At 41.9% G+C, this 20,230-nt stretch overlaps 1 long non-coding RNA gene across 1 annotated transcript; it reads right to left on the reverse strand.

Annotated features, from left to right (window-relative positions):
• Positions 1-404: 404 nt before the first annotated feature.
• On the reverse strand, positions 405-12,840 carry LOC112579119. The gene is made up of 3 exons (XR_003103518.2): positions 12,632-12,840; positions 3,069-3,215; positions 405-2,105 (listed from the first exon to the last, which is right to left on the reverse strand). It is a non-coding gene; the product is annotated as an uncharacterized LOC112579119 (long non-coding RNA).
• Between the last annotated feature and the right edge of the window lie 7,390 nt (positions 12,841-20,230).

Genomic DNA, 20,230 nt, shown 5'->3' on the forward strand with positions numbered 1-20,230 from the left:
GGTACGATCCCTGGGATCCTCCCAACCCAAACAGTCTTGGAATGGAACATATCTGAGTTACCTGCCATTAACTGACTTTAAAAGTCATGATGAAAGCTGAGTGCTGAAGAATTGATGCTTCTGAACTGTGGTGTTGGAGAAGACTCTTGAGAGTCCCTTGGACTGCAAGGAGATCCAACCAGTCCATCCTAAAGGAGATCAGTCCTGAATATTCATTGGAAGGACTGATGCTGAAGCTGAAACTCCAATACTTAGGCCACCTGATGCAAAGAACTGACTCCTTTGAAAAGACCCTGATGCTGGGAAAGATTGAAGGCAGGAGAAGGGGATGACAGAGGATGAGATGGTTGGATGGCATCACCGATTGGATAAACATGAGTTTGAGTAAGCTCCGGGAGTTGGTGATGGACAGGGAGGCCTGGCATGCTGCAGTCCATTGGGTCACAAAGAGTCGGACAGGACTGAGCGACTGAACTGAACTGAAATATCATGAAAATGAAAGCCCATCTGACGACCTTTAAAAATTCAAGTCACTGACTTCAAAAGTGTTCTCTGTATTTTTATGGCACAGGTAACCCAGTGCTCAAATTGGGGGCAGGGGAGAGGGCTCTCTCAGGAAGGTTTTTTTCATCTTTTGCGAAACAGCTGAAAATTAACAAGCTGATTTCATCTGAGATTCAAGCCTGTGCACAGCTCTCGCAACATTCATTGAAAGGCATTTATAGCACAGAAGGACCATCTTCAGACCAACTGATAAGAAGAAAGCAAAAGCCATCACACCCCCTTCACGGGCATCACCGTCGCATTTAGCAGAGCAGCTGGAAGAGACGCTGGGCGGAGCGGCCGCACGAAACCTCAGTCCCTAAGCAAGAGCTTTGAAGAAGAGCTTTTGGGGAGTAAGAGGGCAATTTTGGATCAAGAAGACTTCAACAGTGCCTGTTAAAATTTTATGGAATATTTTGTTCCCCTTTAGCCACATCTAAGACTCCTAGGTGACTTTCCGTCATGAGGGATTTGCAGAGCAAAGGCAAATATGTTAATGGAGAAAAGATTTGGGGTCAAAGGTAACAGTGACCAAAAAAAGTACTGGAGAGCTTTCAGGCAAAAAATAAAACAGAAAATGACAGCTCTCATTTCCTGAACAGAGAATAGTGACAAGCCCCAGGAGAACCAAAAAGCGCTCTGGGTAGAGAAGATCATAGTTTGCTACTTTTTGTTTTGTTCAGGATTAAAATGCAAACTAAGTTTTGTTTAGCATTTTATTAAATCCCTTAGAGAGTTATTCCTTGCAATGTTTTTGATTCACTCAAAAAAGTCAAATAATGTTTTTTTTTTTTTTAAAGAGAGAACTAAAAAGCAGAGGCTTTATTCCATCAGCTACTAAATAAAGACTCCCCTTAGGGTACTTTTCAGGAAGTCTGATCAAACTGTCATCTTAACAAATATTTGAATGATAATATTTCCTTTAAAAGAAGAAACTGGTGGTCAGTTTATCCTTGGTATTATGAAGAGGTGAGTGTATGAATCAATAGATTGTGATACATATATTAGGAAAATTGGTTATCTTTGGGTTAAGGTGAAACATTACATTTTGAGTGTGTTTTAAGTTATACAAAGCTTGATTGTGATTTGCAACAATATGTCTCAGATTTTGTGTTTTTTGGGGAGGATCAAAATGTTTAATGAGTTCTGAGTTGATTTTTGAGACTTTAACAGTGTTTGAGAGTTAGGGTATAAACACCTGAAAAAGAAAACCATTTTATTTTGTCTACAAGTTTTTCAATTCACAAACTATTTTACCTCCAGTGGGCCAAGAGGTGGCTACATTCAGGATTCGGGAACACTGGAACTTCCTACATGATTATGATCTTTTCTTTGCCTGTAACAATTATGCAAGTTTGAAACAATCCCTAACCACTGCAGTACTTATCAACTTTCTCCCTTTGGAAAAGTGGGAATAGCCCTTGAGATCCTGCATTATTTTTGTGTGATCACATTCCAGTGGGAAACAGACACTTAGCCAAACTTACATCAGCGCTTCCTATAATAGTTATTAGAAATTAAGTACAGGAAAAAATGTTGCTATCTCTTGCATTTTTGTGGCTCTGTAAAAAAAAAAAAGAAAGAAAAGATATATTTTGACTCTTCCTTTCCACACTTTCCCCCGATTGCAAATATTTTGAGCAAATAACGACATGTTGGCATTTGATCATTCTTAAGACTCTACTCTAAAAGAAATTGTACCATGCTATACTCGTCTCCTAGGGCTGCCGTAGCAAAGTGCCACACACTAGGAGGCTCGACACGACAGACGTGGATTGCCCCACGGTGCTGGATCGAGCTCTCTCTGACGCCCAGAAGGGGGACTCCTTCTTGCCTCTTCCTGGCTTCTGGGGGTTGGCCAGCCACCTCAAGCATTCCTCGGCTGTAGGTGCATCGCTCAGGCCCTCTGTGGTCATGTGACATTCTCCCTGTATGTCTTATCGTCATCCTTCCTGTATATCTATTTCTGTGTTCAGATTTCCCCCTTTTATACACCAGTCAAGTTTGATCAGGGCCGCATCCTAGTGGCCTCATTTAAACTTAATATTCTGTGGAAAGATCCTACTTCCAGTTAAGGCCATATTGTGGGGCTAAATTGTCCACATATCTTTTTGATGGGGACACAATTCAACCTATAACACACATCAGCTATACAAATGTATGAATAACCACAGCACACAAGGTATTATGCTCAGATTTAAGGAATACAACGTTTGGTTTATAGCATCAAAATTATGTGTACCTATGGGAGCAGGATGTGAGTGTTGAGATAAGTGAAGACGAATCTGGTCTCATAAGTATCTATGCCCCCTGACTGGTGGTATCACTGGTGGTTCACCAGTCAGCTCTCCATCCCTCCCGAGAGTTAAGTAATTGGCCTCAGCTTGGAACTGGTCACTGGAGTCAGGATTCCGATTTGGACAGTCAGTCTGAGTCTTAGTGCTTGCTCATTCCAGAGTCCTAGCTTTTCATTTCACAACTTAAGAAACTACAGCTCAAAGAAGAAGCCTTTGGAGGAGAGTTACCAAGCCTCCCGAGGAGCGTTGGTCTTCGTTTCCAGGCTTTAGGTGTTAGCAGATCTCTGTGCATCTCAGGATTTCTGATCAGTCAATTAGTAGAAGTGAACAGTAGCTGTGAATGTTTCTTCATTCTATGTTTTTCTGTTCTGCCCCCTGATGACACAATGAACTGGCTTCAGTAACTATTTCACACACACACATCCCCACACACCCCACATACATGCAAATGCACACTTTCACTGCTGCACTTACACATACTTACAAACATATAGATGCACACACACACACACACACACACACACCCCTTTCCTTCTTCAAAGCCTCTGCCCATAACCTCTCTATCATCAAGAATATGCCTCATCGAGTCCTGGTCCACTGATGTCTCAGTTCAGTTCAGTTTAGTCGCTCAGTCATGTCCAACTCTTTGTGACCCCATGAACTGCAGCATGCCAGGCCTTCCTGTCCATCACCAGTTCCCGGAGTCCACCCAAACCCATGTCCATCGAGTCGGTAATGCCATCCAACCATCTAACCCTCTGTCGTCCCCTTCTCCTCCTGCCTTCAATCTTTCCCAGCATCAGGGTCTTTTCTAATGAGCTAGCTCTTTGCATCAGGTGGCCAAAGTATTGGAGTTTCAGCTTCAATATTAGTCCTTCCAATGAATATTCAGGACTAATCTCCCTTGGGATGGACTGGTTGGATCTCCTCGCAGTTCAAGGGACTCTCACCTCAGTCCAATTCCTCAGAAACGTTTTACCAGGTTGAACTAAGGGGTGACCTCTCCCTGAATCTCCACTCTGCAGCTCCTGCTGGGCCCGGGGCTGGGAGAGGGGCACCTCCTCTGTGCTCGTCCCCCTACCCCCAAGTGCCCTGGACAGGCTCTGTTCCTAGATCTATCAGCCTGCTTCTGTGAATCATTTCTTGGTCAGCTTCTTGAGGGCAGACAGTAGGTATTAAATCACTCCTAGTGCTTAACAGAGTACTTGGCACATAGTTCCCCTTAAACAGCATGTACTGAATAAATGAGTGAGTGAATAAATAAAGGAAGGGAAATGGAAAATGGGATGAAGCTGGGAACTGACTGCAACCACTAAGCTACCTTATCACACCTAGATTTTATTAAATGGGTCAGAAGCAATTGGTCATATATTTTAAGGGTATTTTTCCATCTGCTCAGCCAACAGACTCCATGGATGAGCAGAGACAGAGGGATTAGGGTGAGGACGGGGAGCAGGGTCTGTCAGAAGAGAAGCCCACTGGTCAGAGACTACATACAAACGTTCCCCTTTTTTGCGACAGTGTCCCGAGTCAGGTTGAGGTAAGAGTTAGATGGAGCCCTGAGGCAGACAGCTGGCGTTTGTCAAGTGGAGTAAAATTAAAGCTTTGCTTCCCTCCATTCTCAGAACAAAGCTAGTGGCAGAAGCTAAGCTCTGCTGAAGTAAAGAGGTAAGATGATCACTGCTGGGGTCAAGCAAAGCTTCCCTGGATGTACTTGCACAGGAAGGCTCCTTGGGGGTCAAAAAGGGAGGAGGCACCACCCTAGACTAAGTGTGGACATACCCCCACAGGGCTTCCCTGGAGGCTCAGGCAGTGAAGAGTCCACCTGCAGTGCCCGAGACCTGGGTTCGATCCCTGGGTCAGGGAAATCCCCTGGAGAAGGGAATAGCAACCCACCCCAGTATTCTTGCCCAGGAGTCCCATGGACAGAGGAGCCTGGTGGGCTACAGTTCATGGGGTCCCATGGAGTCAGATATGACTGAGCCACTTACACCAACCCCACAGGCTTCTGTAGTGGAATCCATCTTAGCAAAAAGCTGCACACTCATGTTGGGGAGGGTCCTAGGCCCAGCCAGGTGTGAAAAAAGAGAATATAGTTGGTCAAAGGTAAACAAACACCTGGAAGGATTGACCTATAAAAACGATTTATTTATGTAGGATATTTTAAAAATCGGAGTATGGGCTTCCCTGGCAGTTCAGCAGTCAAGAATCTGCCCGGAATGCAGGAGTTGTAAGAGATGCGAGTTTGATCTCTGAGCTGGGAAGATCCCCCGGAGGAGGGCATGGCTACCCACTGCAGTATTCTCGCCTGGAGAGTCCCGTGGACAGAGGAGCTTCGTGGGCTGCAGTCCCTGGGGTCGGAAAGAGTCAGACACAACTGAAGCGCTTGGCACACACACACGGCATGCACATGCTTGCTTTACAGTGTCGTGTTCGCTTCTGCTGCGCCACATCGTGAACCAGCTGTGTGTATACATACATCCCTTCCTTCGTGGGCATCCCTCTCGCCTCCTGCACCCCTCGTTTAAACCTCAGGGGTACCACACTCCTCATTCAGGACGCCCGCGGTCTTCTCCAAGTGTGTATTTCTGCCTTATTCTGCCTTAATAAACTGTTTCTCCGTGTGCTCTAATGAACTTTGATCTGTTTCTGCAGCTTTTGCCTCCTTGAGACATTTTTGCTTTCAAACCCGGGCAGGAGCCAGGGCCCTTTGCTTCTAGCCCTTGCTGGACCCGCAGCTGGATTCAACTCCTCGGCAGGAAAAGAAGCACCTGCTTCAGGACCGCCATCCCTCTGAGAGCAAGGCGAGAGGGCACCGGACCCAAAATGCGGGGTCCCACGCGGCTGAGGAACACCTGGAGGGCTACCCGACAGTTTTCCTGTCTTACGGGGAACATTTCATCTCCACGTGTATGAAAATAAATGATAGGAGAGGAAAAAAAACAAACAAACATTATGTAGTGACGTTTGGAGCTGTGAAGTAGAACGTTCTGAACTGCGGGAAGAAAGCTCATATAACCTTCAAGCCAACCTCCTCTCCACTGCTTGGCAAAGTATGTTAGAGACATTTTTTTTCTTTTCCAAGGACTTTTACAAGTGGATTGATGTTAGACTAAATCAGACTCTGGACTGCGCTGCCAATTTTTGCTGCCTACTCATTGTGGGGGGTGTGCAGTAATTCTAATAAAAAAGACTGTCTATTGAGAAGTAAGGTTACAAAAAACATTTTGAAAAATTGATCATGCATTAGAAAAAAGCCTAGTTTAATGTATTTTTTAACCACACAGAGAAAGGCATCCCTTTTAGTCTAGTGAGGAGGAAACCGCTCTGAACATGGACTCAGAAATCTGGACATGAACCTGAGTTTCTGCCTTTACTGGCCAGGACCTTGAATAAGTTATGAATGTCAGCTTCCTAATCAACAAAATGGTGAAATAATGCCTATTTCACAGGAGTCTTATGAAAGAAAATAATTAACATAAGGAAAAAAGTAAGTGAGAGTAGTATCTTCATTATTTATTGGAAATGAAAATTACCTGCTTTAATTGCTTTAAAACTACAATGTTTACCAGAAACATTTCTCTTGTATTTTGTTGGTAATCTCAACCACAGTTTTAATCACCAATAAAATTAAATATTAATTTCCTAATACGTTTCTAGTGAAATTAAAAAAAAAAAAATCTCGCAGCAGAAGGGGCTGAGGTTGGTGAGAAATCCATGAACTGAAGAGCAATGACATCAGTAAAACCCAAGATGGAGTCACCAGCAGGGTTATCGCTCAGCTGCAGCCTGATTTTCCCTGGCATTTTTCAAAATATAGCAGAGGAACAGGAGCAAAACACAGCTAAGTCGTGTCCAACGCTCTTAAATCAGTGACTTTCAGATTTAAAAAAAAAAAAAAAAAAGACAACACAACCAAACACCAAGTGCAAATACCTTGGTGGTCCCCTTCAGTTCTGAAGAATCAGAGGCTGTGGGATAAAGGCCAGGATATATGTGGTTTACAGAAAGCTCCCAGGTGATTCAGCCAAACTGAGGAGCTACCATCAGAGGCAACACTTTCATATTTATAGGGATTTTTTTCTGACATCATTAATTATGATTCCAAAGTGTAAAGTGTAGTGCTTGCTAAGTCATGTGTTGTGTCTGACTCTTTGCACACCTATGGACTGTAGCCCACCAGGCACCTCTGTCCATGGGATTCTCCAGGCAAGAATACAGGAGTGGGTTGCCATTTGCTTTGCCAAGGGATCTTCCTGACCCAGGGATTGAACCCACATCTCTTATGTCTCCTGCATTGGCAGCTGGGTTCTTCACCACTAGACCACCTGGGAAGCCCTAAGGTGTAGTAGAGTATAATATTTATCAAATACATAAAATTCTACTATAGCTAAATTGTGAAGAATATTCATCTGTTATATAAGATGCCCTTCTTTTCTTTCATCAATAACATGTGATCTTCCTTTGAATCTGAATAGACCGTTAGTAATCTTGTGAACATTTTCTAATGTTGATGTACTGCCTTCTTCATTCAAGAAATACATCTGTGAGATGGATTCCTCATTAAACTGTTTGCAAACACCATGCCCTGCTGAAGCTCTCCTGTTCTAGCATTTTGTCTGTACAACAACACAGTGAAACAGGTACTAATGTTATTCTGAGCCAGCGCATACTAAGAGCTTCATGACTTGCCTACAGTCACACAGTAAGTATCAGTGCCAAGATATGAATCAAGGTAGTCTTGATTTTAGGGCCCTTCAGTATCATTGTCTTAGAGAAATTAGTTGCACCATATTAAGCATGACCAATTCGATGGACATGGATTTGGGTAGATTCCAGGAGTTGGCGATGGACAGGGAGGCCTGGCGTGCTGCTGTTCATGGGGTCGCAAAGAGTCAGACATGACTGAGCGACTGAACTGAACTGAACTAAGCATAAGCCTTACAGCCAGGCCAGCTGAAGTCTCACCCACAGGACACATAGCACATTGTGCCTCAGTTTCCTCCATTCTAAAACGGGGTTAAGTCATGAAGTTGTTATGAGAATGGAATGTGATAGCACATGTACATTTCAAGGCATAGAGTGAGTGCTCAATACACACTGACATCCAATCACCATTGAATGGTGTCTAAACTGAGGCCTGGAGATCGTCTAAGACAGAGCCCTGTGAACGGAAAGGATCAGTTAGGTCTGCTCAATCTGGCAAATTTTTGTGTTATTAATACCCTTTTGAAATGCTAAGAGCTTCCCTTACTAGAACCACGCACATAATCCAAACCCAGAAAAAAATTAAGTTACTAGTCTGCACACAGAGCTGAAATAATCTCATCCACTATTGATAGTCAACTGGCAAAGTGAAATAAATAAGAATGAAAAGCTATTGAAGTTTTCTTATAGACTTTCCTTTTATTTATTTCTTGAGCCTTGCATTTTTTTTCTCTCTGAGAATATTTGCATGAGACCTTTGCTAGACTTATTGATTTAGATAAAGAGAACACATCTTGTAAACCCAAAAATCTCAGGGCTTCTCTTGCAAAGCATTTTCCCCTCCTACCTCTCTTCCCCTCAAGGTCTATTACTCCAAGTTTATATTTAGTTCCAAGCTTAAATCTCCAATTCACAGAAAAAATTATCTAGATTTTTAATATCTGTTTGAGAAAAGTCCTGATCTGCATTCTCCTCATTTTGTTACAGTCATTTGTTGGAGACTTTTAAAACTCAGTTTCTAGTGTGACTGAGAGGGCAAACACTAATCACTTGGGCTTACCTGGATCAGAAAAGAAGTGAAAACTGAACATTTGGATGACAACATTGTGCTATTACTTAAATATTACTGACATCTAATAATGTAGCAGGCTTTATATATTGAGCAAAATTAGGTAGAGCACTTGTCTGATAGATTTATTTCTCCAGGACTGACAGATTGGTGAACTGAAATCTGAGATGTAGTCAGTGATTTTCACAGATGAGACCTAATTGTCAAGTAACTAAGGTTCTGTAAACCTAAACTCTATCCTCTCTAATCTCAGGCAAACTGTGCCCCAGGCAAAATGAAGGAAGGGGGAGACTTTGTCATTGGTGTCCCTTCTTCCTTCTGGCCTCCTTACTCCTCTAGATGTCAATTAAAATGGATGGTGTTTATTCCTATCAATCATCATTTAAATGATCAGTAACTACCAAAATTTAGTTGTGGTGATGGGTAGGGAAGGCAGCTATGTTACCTACTGAGAGAATTTATTAAAAATCCAAACCTCTCCAAGACTCCCAGCAAATATGTTGTAAAAATTACAGTTTCAGTTGTGATCAAAGTGATATTCTTCAACAGGAATCCCTGCCCTGCTTCCCACTCAAATTCCTACTCAAACTTCTTTAGTTGGCTCACTGTCTGCTTCTGGCATTAGTTTTATTCAGAAAATAGGAAACTGTCTTGAAAAAAAAGTGGCTCAAGAGATTATCTCAAAGATAGGCATTTTGAAAAGAGAGCACAGAGTTATTTGATACAAAAATATTAATTGTTTGTTCAACAAATATTTATTGTGCAAATAACATGGAACAAGCAAAATCCCTGCCTTTAAGAAATTCATTCTAGTAGTTCGATAAAGGTTGTTTGAGGCAAATGGTTGGGTGGGACAGCTCCTTGCAGAAAAGCACAAAGAATTATTTGAATTTTTGCCTCTAGGCACCCTTTCCACAGGGCTTCCCTGGTGGCTCAGTGGTAAAGAATCTGCATGCAATGCAGGAGATGCAGGTTCGATCCCTGGGTTGGGAAGATCCCGTGGAGAAGGGCGTGGCCACCCCCTCCACTGTTCTTGCCTGGAGAATCCCATGGACAGAGGAGCCTGGTGGGCTACAGTCCACGGGGTCTCCTCCCCACTCTGGGCAGCAGGAGGTCTGACAGGCTGCTTCAGGGCCCTGCCCTTCCTGGAACCACCCTTGTCACCTTCCACCAACTGCTCCCACCTTTGCTGCGATAGGGACAAGAGCCATGAGAGGCCTACTGCCCGTCAGGGCCCCAGACAGGACGTGGGGAGTGAGTCGTCTCCACGCTCTGAGGACACAAAGCTTATCTGACGGTCTGCATGTCTACTGTTCTTCCCTGAGGTGGACTGTCTTTGCAGAAGATAGACACAGGCCTGTCTCCCAACCCGCTTGCTTTTCTTACAGGGAGACTTTGACATTCTGCTCACTGAGACGTCTGCTGAGCCTGGGTCATCTCATTGTTCAGGAGATTATATTGGGAAATCTCAATCAGAATGTGCAGATTAATAAACTGGATCCTATATAAAGAAAGTGAAGTCACTCAGTCCTGTCCGACTCTTTGCAACCCCATGGACTGTAGCCCACCAGGCTCCTCTGTCCATGGGATTTTCCAGGCGAGAGTACTGGAGTGGGTTGCCATTGCCTTCTCCTGCTGTTAGCTCTGCCCAAATTTTATGTTTGAGTATCACGTGAAAGTGTTAGTTGCTGAGTCGTGTCTGATTCTTTGCAACCCCATGGACTGTATCCTGCCACTCTCCTCTGTCCATAGAATTTTCCAGGCGAGAATATTGGGGTGTATTGTCATTCCCTTCTCCAGGGGATCTTCCTGACGCAGGGATGGAACTTGTGTCTCCTGCATCGCAGGCAGACTCTTTAGCATCTGAGCTACCAGGGAAGCCTTGAGTATCAAAACTAAACACAAAAGCAAAACCCATTTTGTCAAAAGCAAAAAGTGACTTTTAAAACTTTTTTGGCCAGGATTCCCCAAAGCTTACTTAGAAACTTAAAAGTTAAGAAATTGACTAAGTCATTGGGTGTGTTAACAGTCCTCTGAGGCAAGGAATGCTGCTAACTAAACAGAAGCAATGGTCAGGGGATAAATGTCTGTGGGGGAAATATGTTTATTACTATCTTAATATTTTATCTTTTTGCTGTTTAAAAAAAATAAACTACAATGAGCCTACTATAAATTAGTAGGCATCAGATAAGAAGGGTGAGGTAATTCGATGTGAATCTTGGAAAAATTGTTAAGAAAACATGTTGTGGAAAATAATTACGGTACCATACTATTTAAATAAAAACAGTTTTAAACAAAAAAGCAAAACAAATATATATATGTCTATATTTATTCACAAATATATGTAGGTAAACTCTAAAGAAATCAGGAGAGAACACCAGTTTGTGAAAAAGTTAGGAGCTTTATTTTATCTGATTTGAATTCTTTATTTTTCACAATGAGTAAATATTAATTTTGCAATAATTTTTAAAAATTATATTAAATTTAAGGATAAAAATGCCTTGAGAGAATTGAGCTATCCATCTGAAATCTGTATTAATAAATATACCTTCATATCCACAGACATTCAGATATAGTTTATGGAGAGATAAAGCAAAGATTAAAGTTCAAATCAATTTTTGGAATAATATAAAAATCTTGTATATCTAAGTTTTTGTTATAAGAAAAAATTATGACATATTTTCCAAAGTGTCATGTCTTTTAGATATCATCAGAGTTTATAAATATTAGTTGTGTAGCCAGAATAATCATTTTTCTCCTGACACTAATTACCCTAGAATTCTTAGGATAGTTGTAATATCTTATAAAACTAGCCATTGATTAAGTCAACATGTATTTAGTGACTGGCTACTATATGCCAGGAACAGAAGTTGGGCAGATTTTAGATTAGAGATGATCCTGCCCCGGTGGAATTTACTTTCTAGTGGAAGACACAATATTAATAATCATGCTGGGGGTGGGGAAGGGAGTGTGTAATTTCCTCGGTTATGTCTCACCGCAGAAAAGATTTGAAATGGCAGACCAATGTTACAGCTCAGTTTGACTTGGCAAGCAAAGGATAGTATCTCCTCAAAGTGTGAGGGTGGGCCAACCCCAAAGGAGAGGCTCAATCTTGGCTCCTCTTTTTGTATGTTTTTTCTCCTCCGCCTGAGCCTGCCCTGTGTAAACTGGACTAGCCAGGGGGGCTGTTTGCGTCACCTGAGGTTCTCACTCTGGTCCACAGATTTTCTTTTGTTCTATTTTCGCAGGCTTTTTCCTTTCTTTGTCTTTCAGCCACCACCGTTTTGGACTCCTTTTTCCTATTCTAACTACCTAACAATCACATAAATAAACATTAATTATAAATTAATTGAGTTCTTTAGACAGATGGTTTACAATCTCAATCAGGGGTGATTGTATTCCCCAGAAGACATTTGGTAATGTCTGGTGACTCTGTTGTCACAAATAACTAGGGTGCTCTTGGCATCTAGGATGGTTTCTCAGCACCCAAAAATACATAGGACAGTGCCCTCCCACACACTGAGTCCCCCAGTCTGAAATGTCAATAATGCCAAGGTTGAGGAACCCTACTAAAAAGAAAGACACAGAGGGTTTAGCAGTGAAATGATGAGGGGGTTAAGAATTTAGGTAAGGCCTCTCTGCCATCTGTATGGAAGTTCACACAGAGGTGAATTACCCGACAAAGGGCATATTTGTTTTATCCTGATTTCTTTACTGGTTAACATACACAGCAGTGTAGGCTTCAAATAGGGATGGCATGGCATTTCCTTCTCTAATCAGGCAGTCAGAAAATGAGATGATTTTTGCAGAGCCACATCTTGAGGAATGAAAGCAGAGGATGGAACAAGATCATCTTGATAATGTAATCAGGGTAAGAAATGTGATGTTAAGAAAATTGACTCTGCTTCATATTTATCTCTTGTCCCCAATTTTCTCAGGGTTAGAAGCACAACAAAACAAAGCAAAAGTACGAATCGCCTCTCTTCCTAAACAGTGACAACCCAAAAGAGCCTACCTGGTGTGCTGACGTTGAAAACAGCCCGGCACAGGGGAGCCAGGCAGGCTGAGCCCCGCTCTGCAGCCAGTGCTGGAGGACAGCGTGGCAGCAAAGAGCAGTTCTACGGGCACGTGACGGCTGACCAACGCCAGGAGTTTCTGGGACAGGAGAATGGGAATTGACCCAGGGCTAACTAGACAGACATCCACCCAGGGATGGATGTATTTTGCCCGTGGAAAGCAGTGAGCCCATTGGCCTATCAGCCTGGTCTCTTTCTAGCTGGTTTGGTAAGTTTGCAGTGGTTAATGGTTAATGACTTCACCAACTCCCTTATGCAAGACTTCTCTGGTGCCTTTCTAGAATTATCCATCTGTACAGGAGGAGAAGTGTGGAGGAGTAGAGCCAGAAGAACATTCCTAACTGGAGAATATGGTATAAATCCCTCCAGAGGTCATCACCAATCCAGACATGAAATGACAAGTGCTGTCTTTGTTCCTGTATGGTCAAAATGCCAAATTCCATACCAAATTCCTGCCATGAATCTATCTTGGATAAAGGAAACTCTAGACTTTCCCCCCTTTCTTTGTACATGTAGTTCATCACCTCCCGGGCTCTCCATACATGGCTTCTTAACCTAAGGCATTAACATCCCTGGGAAGAGGCTAACTTAGGATAAAATCTAATGGTTGATTCTTTTTCACTGTGATGGAAAATTCTCCACAGGCATGAGCTACATCGTAACAATTTTTCATAATAACCATATTGCACCACATTTTAGTTAAAAATGGTTACCGAAGTGCTTTCTTTCTAATTTGACCTTTAAAAAATGATGTATAGTGTAGGATTGTTTGTCATAACAAAAATGACATGAAAGAACTGTAGAAAATTTGGAAAGTTCCAAAAAACACAAAGAAGAAAATAAAAGCTCCTTTAATTTCATCCCAAGGCAATAACCACTGTTAGTATTTTGATTATATCTTTAGTTTGTGGATATATTAACATACATTTTAGAATGAGATGGAATAGATCAAAAGAATTCATGTTCCAAGAACATATGAAGGATTTCATTTTTGAAAGTTACAGTTTACCCTGGCATATTTCTTGTGCCCTAACACTTAAATAAGTAAAGAAGCGTAAGATCTGACCTAGAATAAAGAGTAGTGAAAATCAGTCAGATGATTTCCAAAGTTCTAAAACTATGGCTAAAATTATTTTGTGTATGATTAATTTTGGATTCCGGGGTTTTAATATTTGACATATCTATAAATGGACTGTTATAGAAATAGAGAATTCTGTCTCCTTTTCAGAGAGAATTATTTATTGATTAGCCCTAGCTTTGCAACTAAGCACCTGGTACTTATTTGCAGCAAATGAGTCACTTAATAGAACCACCTACACATACTTCAGTTGTCTTTGTTTTCCACAGAGAAAAATCAGTGAAAAATGTATTTGTGCTAATCTGTAACCTATTGAAATTTGTGTGAGTCTAAAAATATTCGTGAATAGAATGGCATTCTATTTCTCAATTATTTCACTTCCTGATACTGGGTGCCTTAGGTGCCTCTGGTGCCCAGATTCATTCCTGCTCCCAGCTTCTTCAATTTCCTCTGTGGCTGTTCCACAAGGTCTACGCAGGCTCTGACTCACAGAAGGGAAGGAGAAGCCCTTGACCAGGGGCTTTGTGTGTGTGCTGCCTGTTCCTGCCTCCTGCCCTGGGGCCCTGCCCAGGTGCTGGCAGGGCTTTGCTTGGTTATTACATATGTTACAGCTCAGAAACTTGGGGGCAATTAACATGCCTGAGGACAGCTCCCAACCCATGGGGCCAGAAGCTAATGGAGAGTTTCTTCTGTCTTTGACCCCTCAGGTAGTAACTCTAGGAGGTACCCAGTTCCTGCTCCTGGGAGAGTTGAGCCTCGTTGTCATAGTATGGAGACTATTAACGGATACTTCTGCTGGCTAGTCTTCCTTCTGCGCCATGCTCCCTGGGTTCACCTCCCAAAGAAGTCGCCTGCACACAAATTCTTCATCAGGACTGTTTTCAGGTGAACCCAACTAAGATAACAGGTAAGGGTGGTCTGGTAATTCATACACAAGTAATATTCTCATGGGATTGGCCCATCACCTGTATATGAAATCACAGGTATGCTAAATGGAACCCTAGAATTTCCTCTCCCAAGGAAAACAAATTCAAACCAAATCAAATCTCTAAACACTTAATTCAGACTTCTAATGTGAATTCAGCTCCAACACCATTCATTCCTGATTCTGTGACCCAAACCAGGGCTTCCAACCTCATGGAAATTTAATTTGATTATCTCTATATTAAGTGTGATAAAATCTACCTCGGAGAGTAGAATTCAAGAGAAGAATCCATGGAAGAAATCATGAAGTATCTTGTAAATCAATATACTATCATCATGATTTACTATGTTGAAGTGGAAGTGAAAGTTTGAGTAGCTCAGTCATGAGCAACTCTATGTGACCCCATGGACTGTAGCCCACCAGGCTCCTCTGTCCATGGAATTCTCCAGCCAAGAATATTGGAGTGGGTAGCCATTCCCTTTTCCAGGAGATCTTCCCAACCCAGGGATTGAACCTAAATCTTGCAGGTATATATTTTTACCGTCTGAGCCAGCAGGGAAGCCCCAAATCATGATAACAAGATTGGGTTGGATCCTGAAGCAATGGAGACTAATGAAGGGCTTGAAACTTAAGAATAAATGACTAGAATCATGTGTAAGAAAGACGACTGGCAGTAGAGAAGACAGATGTGAGGGAACCAAGAATGGGAGGTGATACGAGACTGTCGTTAAGCAAGTGAGAGAGGCTGGTGACATCATCCTGATGATGTCCACCTGAAGCAGAAGGCTTGTGAGGGGCTGCGTGTGACTTAAACTCAGTGATCAAACTGATGTTGGGAACAGGAAAGCAGAGGCAGCAGTGGCACCCTCGTGTCTGCCTAGGGCCACAGCCCACTGTGCAGCCACTGAGGCGGGGAACACAGGACGTCCATGAACAGGTTTTGCAGCCCATGGGGGCCTCTGATCTGTGTGTGTTGAGTCTGAACTACCTACGACACTTTGCAGTGGAGAAAGCCAGTTGGGAGAGAATGGAACCAGAAAGATTTTCTGTGGGAAGAGACAGCTAAGGCGAGACCTGTGGAATGAGTAGAGGCTATCCTGATGAACTGGAGAGAAGTGGAAATTAGAAAAGAAAGATCTGGTAAGGACCATGCAGGTGCATTCGGTGTGAATAAGGAAGAGACTCGTTAGCAGTGCCAAGGAACCGAAGGCTGGCTGTCATCTAGAAGGGCTGAGAAATGTCCTTCATTTTTAATACTAAAGCAAGAGACCTACCTTTGTGATGTTGTCTAAGTTTTTTCAAGTAATGATTGCACCCTAGATACAGCCTATTCTTTTTCATCACAGCTTCCTTAAAAACATGCTTCACTCCCCAAACAGCAGCATTGTAGTCCTCTTTGATGCCTCTGGCTTTGTCAAGTGTGTGCTATTGAACTGTCAAATGCAGGCTGCCAGGGCGGAAACGGTCTTTTGAGCACTTTCCAGAGACAAACACAGCAATGTCCTTCACCTAGAAATTTCTTTAGGAATTACACACCAGCAAAAGTAGCACAGAGGGGGAACCCTGAGTGGCACACTCTGAATTAAAATTAGAGTTTGGTTGTGAAATGGCTCCCTTGTTTAAAAACCACATCCTCTCAGAAGCACTCAGAGCAAGCCAAGAGCTTCTACCATTTTCTTCATAAATTAAAAAAAAATTGACATTTGTCTATTTGTCTTTTGTGATGCCCCCTGCAGAGCTGGAACCTGCTGTAGACGTTAAAGCATGTCTGACCCTTAGCTATGTGAGGGATCGCGGAAGAATGACACGGCAGTGAAGCTGCTAGAACCGATGCAATCAGACACTTGACAAGGGGGAAAGAAGTCTCCCAAGTGGCAAATCTAAATAACGAGCTGAGGGACAGTTGCCTGAAAAAGGCCTGCAATAAGGAGAGGCATCCAGCACAGCCAATAGGAGGAATTCTTGTTTCACTTTGCCTTAATACAGCTGCAAGCATTGTGGAGACTTAATTATTCAGATGTGCGATCTTTCTAGCTGGAAAGCACTAATATGCTAAGGTTTCAGAGTTAGGATGTAATTCTGCCCTAAACAAACACTGGATTTGATTTTTTTTTGTTGTTTTTGTAGTTAATGATATTTTTAAATATTAAATATGTACATACACATGTATATCTATACACACATAATTATACCTATACATTGACATACATATTCATATGTACACATATATACACACATAAATGAAAAAATATATATGTAATCTCATGACTTCTAGGCAAATACTGGAAGTGGTCTCAACATAGTTAAATCATTCAGAGAATTTTAATCTTGAACAGCTTGAATGTATATCTATTAAAGAATTAGTTGAGCTAATTACTGGTCTATAGTGATTTCTTAAAAATAGCATAAAATAATTTCAGAAGATCACCAAAAAAATTGACTAAAACTCTTAAAAAGGTATCATAATTTTGGACACATAGGGATTTTGTCAAGGTATAAACAAGCTTGGTTTGGTTGACCTAAATATGTTGTATGATCTCTTGAAGTTTCTTATTTGCTTGTCCTTTCCAGGTTTTCAAGAGTTCCCTGATTTTGTCAACACGGGCACACTCCAAAAGGTCGTCTTGATAGACTGGCAGTTTCATTAATGTTTGAACTTGCTGTTATGAAATACATTTCCTCCCAGTAAAGAGTTTTAGATGGACACATTTTCTATGTATGTCTCTGAGCTAATTAAAAATTATGGGCTTTTCTGGGGAGTTACTTCATGTTCACAAGATCATTGCTTGCTGTTGTTTTTATTTTAATGATTGCAAAATTACTGGTTAAATAAAAGATGCTCAGCAAAGATGTCTGTCTTTGCTCAATGCTTGTTCCCTGCTACCTTCCAGGGTAGTAAATGATTCTGTAGTATATGATTTTTGTGGATATATTTTCATCTATATAGTTTTCGTTTCTGAAGGACAAGGTTTCATCCTCCAAGACCCCAAGTCTTTCTTTCTTTCTCTGTATTTTGAAAACTCTTCTGTGATGCATTTTCAGCAAATCAGGCTATTGGTTGGTGTATATCTAGGGGGAAAAGATATTGTTAGAGCGATAAAGGAGGAAGATTAAGAAAAAGAGAAAATAAAATGTTAGAAAATGAGATGTAGAGTTTATATTTTTAAATGAAAAAGTATTTTTAAAAACAGGAATCCATTCATGCAAAAAAATCTATATTTAGTATTTCCAGACACAAATTCTTGCCCTCTTGGTATGGTTAAGCTACATTAGTGGTATTGGTTCAGGCAGGACTATCTCTTTTTTTGAGCCATCTTTAGGACCATGTAATTATATTTCCTACGCTTTTCTTTTGTGAGCCAACATTTCTGTCAGTAAAAGGAACTTTGGCTTGGCCGAAGAGATCACAGTTGTGGAACCTAAAATTCCTGATCAGATCTATCGCCAATGTAAAGAAACACATCTATTTGTAAGAGGTTCAGTGACATCCTCTTAGAATCTCTCTGAATAAACAAAATCTCTCTAGCCGCTGGTCCAGATTTTATAATTTATTATTAATAACAATAAACATTTGAGTGTCAGTGTGTATTCATCTGCAGATTGGCAGAGGTTAGTGATGAACATTTAAATCTAGCACTTTGGTTTGGTTGTTGGTTGGACAGTGTATGCAGACATGAGGGACTAATGTACATTAGCCTCTAAAAACCTAGCTAGTTTCCAGGCAAGACTGGAGACTCATGGTTGTAGGATAGCTTTCAGTTGTCAGTACCCCATTAATAAAGAAAATGAATTGCATACGTTGATCCTTCTCCCATTCCACCAGACCTGGAGTGGGTTGTCATTTCCTTCCTTGGGGAATCTTCCCGACCCAGGGATCAAACCCACGCCTCCTGCTTGGCAGGTGGATTCTTTACGTGAGCCACCTGGGAAGCATATGGAAGACTTGGGCGTTGCGTTAGTCACTCAGTCATGCCCGACTTTTTGCGACCCCATAGACTAAATCCCCCAGGCTCCTCGGTCCATGGAATTCTCCAGGCAAGAGTACTGGAGGGAGTTGCCATTTCCTAATCCAGGGGATCTTCCCAATCCAGGGATCAAACCTGGGTCTCCCTCATTGCAGGCAGATTCTTTACCCACCAGGGAAGCCCCAAGGAAGACTCAGTGGCAGGAAACCCATTGGTCCTAAGAGGAGATTTCAGGACTTTATGAAAGTGAGCCCAGTGCTGTATGATGCCACGAAGGGCACAACCGACTGAAGCCTTCACTGTAGAGAGGTCCTGAGCGCGAGGCTATCGAGGTGCAGCAACTAGCAGAAACCGTTTATTTTGCTGTTCGCGAGAATGGCATTCTACAAGTGGGGCAGCCCTGTCTGGTGGTGAACAGAGGTTTTATATGTCACAGGAACTGAGGTTGGACAGGAAAAAAGAACACAGGAACAAAGAATGTGACCGAGAGTGAGGCAGACGTTCGCAGACACAGATGGCCACGGACAAGCAAGATCGTTCCTTGTGAGTTAAACGAGAAAAATGCGCCGTGGTGGGCTTGAGTGAGTCAATTTAGGTTCTGCGGTTTCTCAAGAAAAACTAAGGCGAGGGGCTTGCAACTCTTGGTGTAGGAGTTAGGGGGCTGCGTGAAAGATCTTGAGCCTTCACACTGCCGGCTGTAGGTGCTGACACGGAGCCCAGGGCCCTCCTCCGTCTCAAGGTTCATGACGGTTCATGACCGGGAGCGACCATGCTCAGCATTGAAAAATGAATAAAACATTGCTAAATAAATGAAAGAAATAACATCATGATGTCATCTTAGAAAGAGCCAAAGTACTTCTCGTGATAAGTATTATGAAGCAAAACATTTAAGAAGGGCCAAAAAACCCTCCCAGGTAATTATTGGGAACACTTTCCTGTGTGGCCCCTGTAACATTTGGAGAGTGGGACAGGGAGAAAAAATAGCAACAGTCTACATGTCCTTGGCTTCTATTCCAAGTGGTGTGCAGAGTTTAATGCACTTTTGTAAGAAATGTCTTAGGATTTGTAGAATAAATTTAGTGAAACTATTTTTGGTGGTCATTTTTTTTTTTAAGATGGTCATTTTTCAAATGGCTCAGTTCCCCCAAACTGGACACTAAGTTTAATTTTTAGCCCTCTGTTGGATATAAATAAATGCGTCTCTTCTTGGACTTAGGCACAGTATCTTGACACATTCAGTTCTGGTGTTTTCTTAATGATTTGAAAGTTCACTGCTTGGGAGGAAATTCTACCACACATTCATGCTTCTAATAAGCTGGGGATTTTTGTTTGTTTTTGCAAATGCTTGCCCCTACTTTGCAATGATTTTCTGTTTGTAACTGTGAAGAGCCGAGGCAGGGAGCACTGCAACACATGGAATAATGGTATAAAGAAGCCTAAGGGCAGTAAGCTTTGTTAACCAGAATAATACTTGGTTGTGGAAGTGGCTGATGCTAAATAAATTCTGATTATTTTTATTTAATAATTTCTCACCTATGAACTGTCAGCTTGTTGGTGTCTGTTCATTAAA

Source organism: Bubalus bubalis, chromosome 15 (assembly GCF_019923935.1).
Source record: "Bubalus bubalis isolate 160015118507 breed Murrah chromosome 15, NDDB_SH_1, whole genome shotgun sequence".
NCBI classification, from domain to species: domain Eukaryota; kingdom Metazoa; phylum Chordata; class Mammalia; order Artiodactyla; family Bovidae; genus Bubalus; species Bubalus bubalis.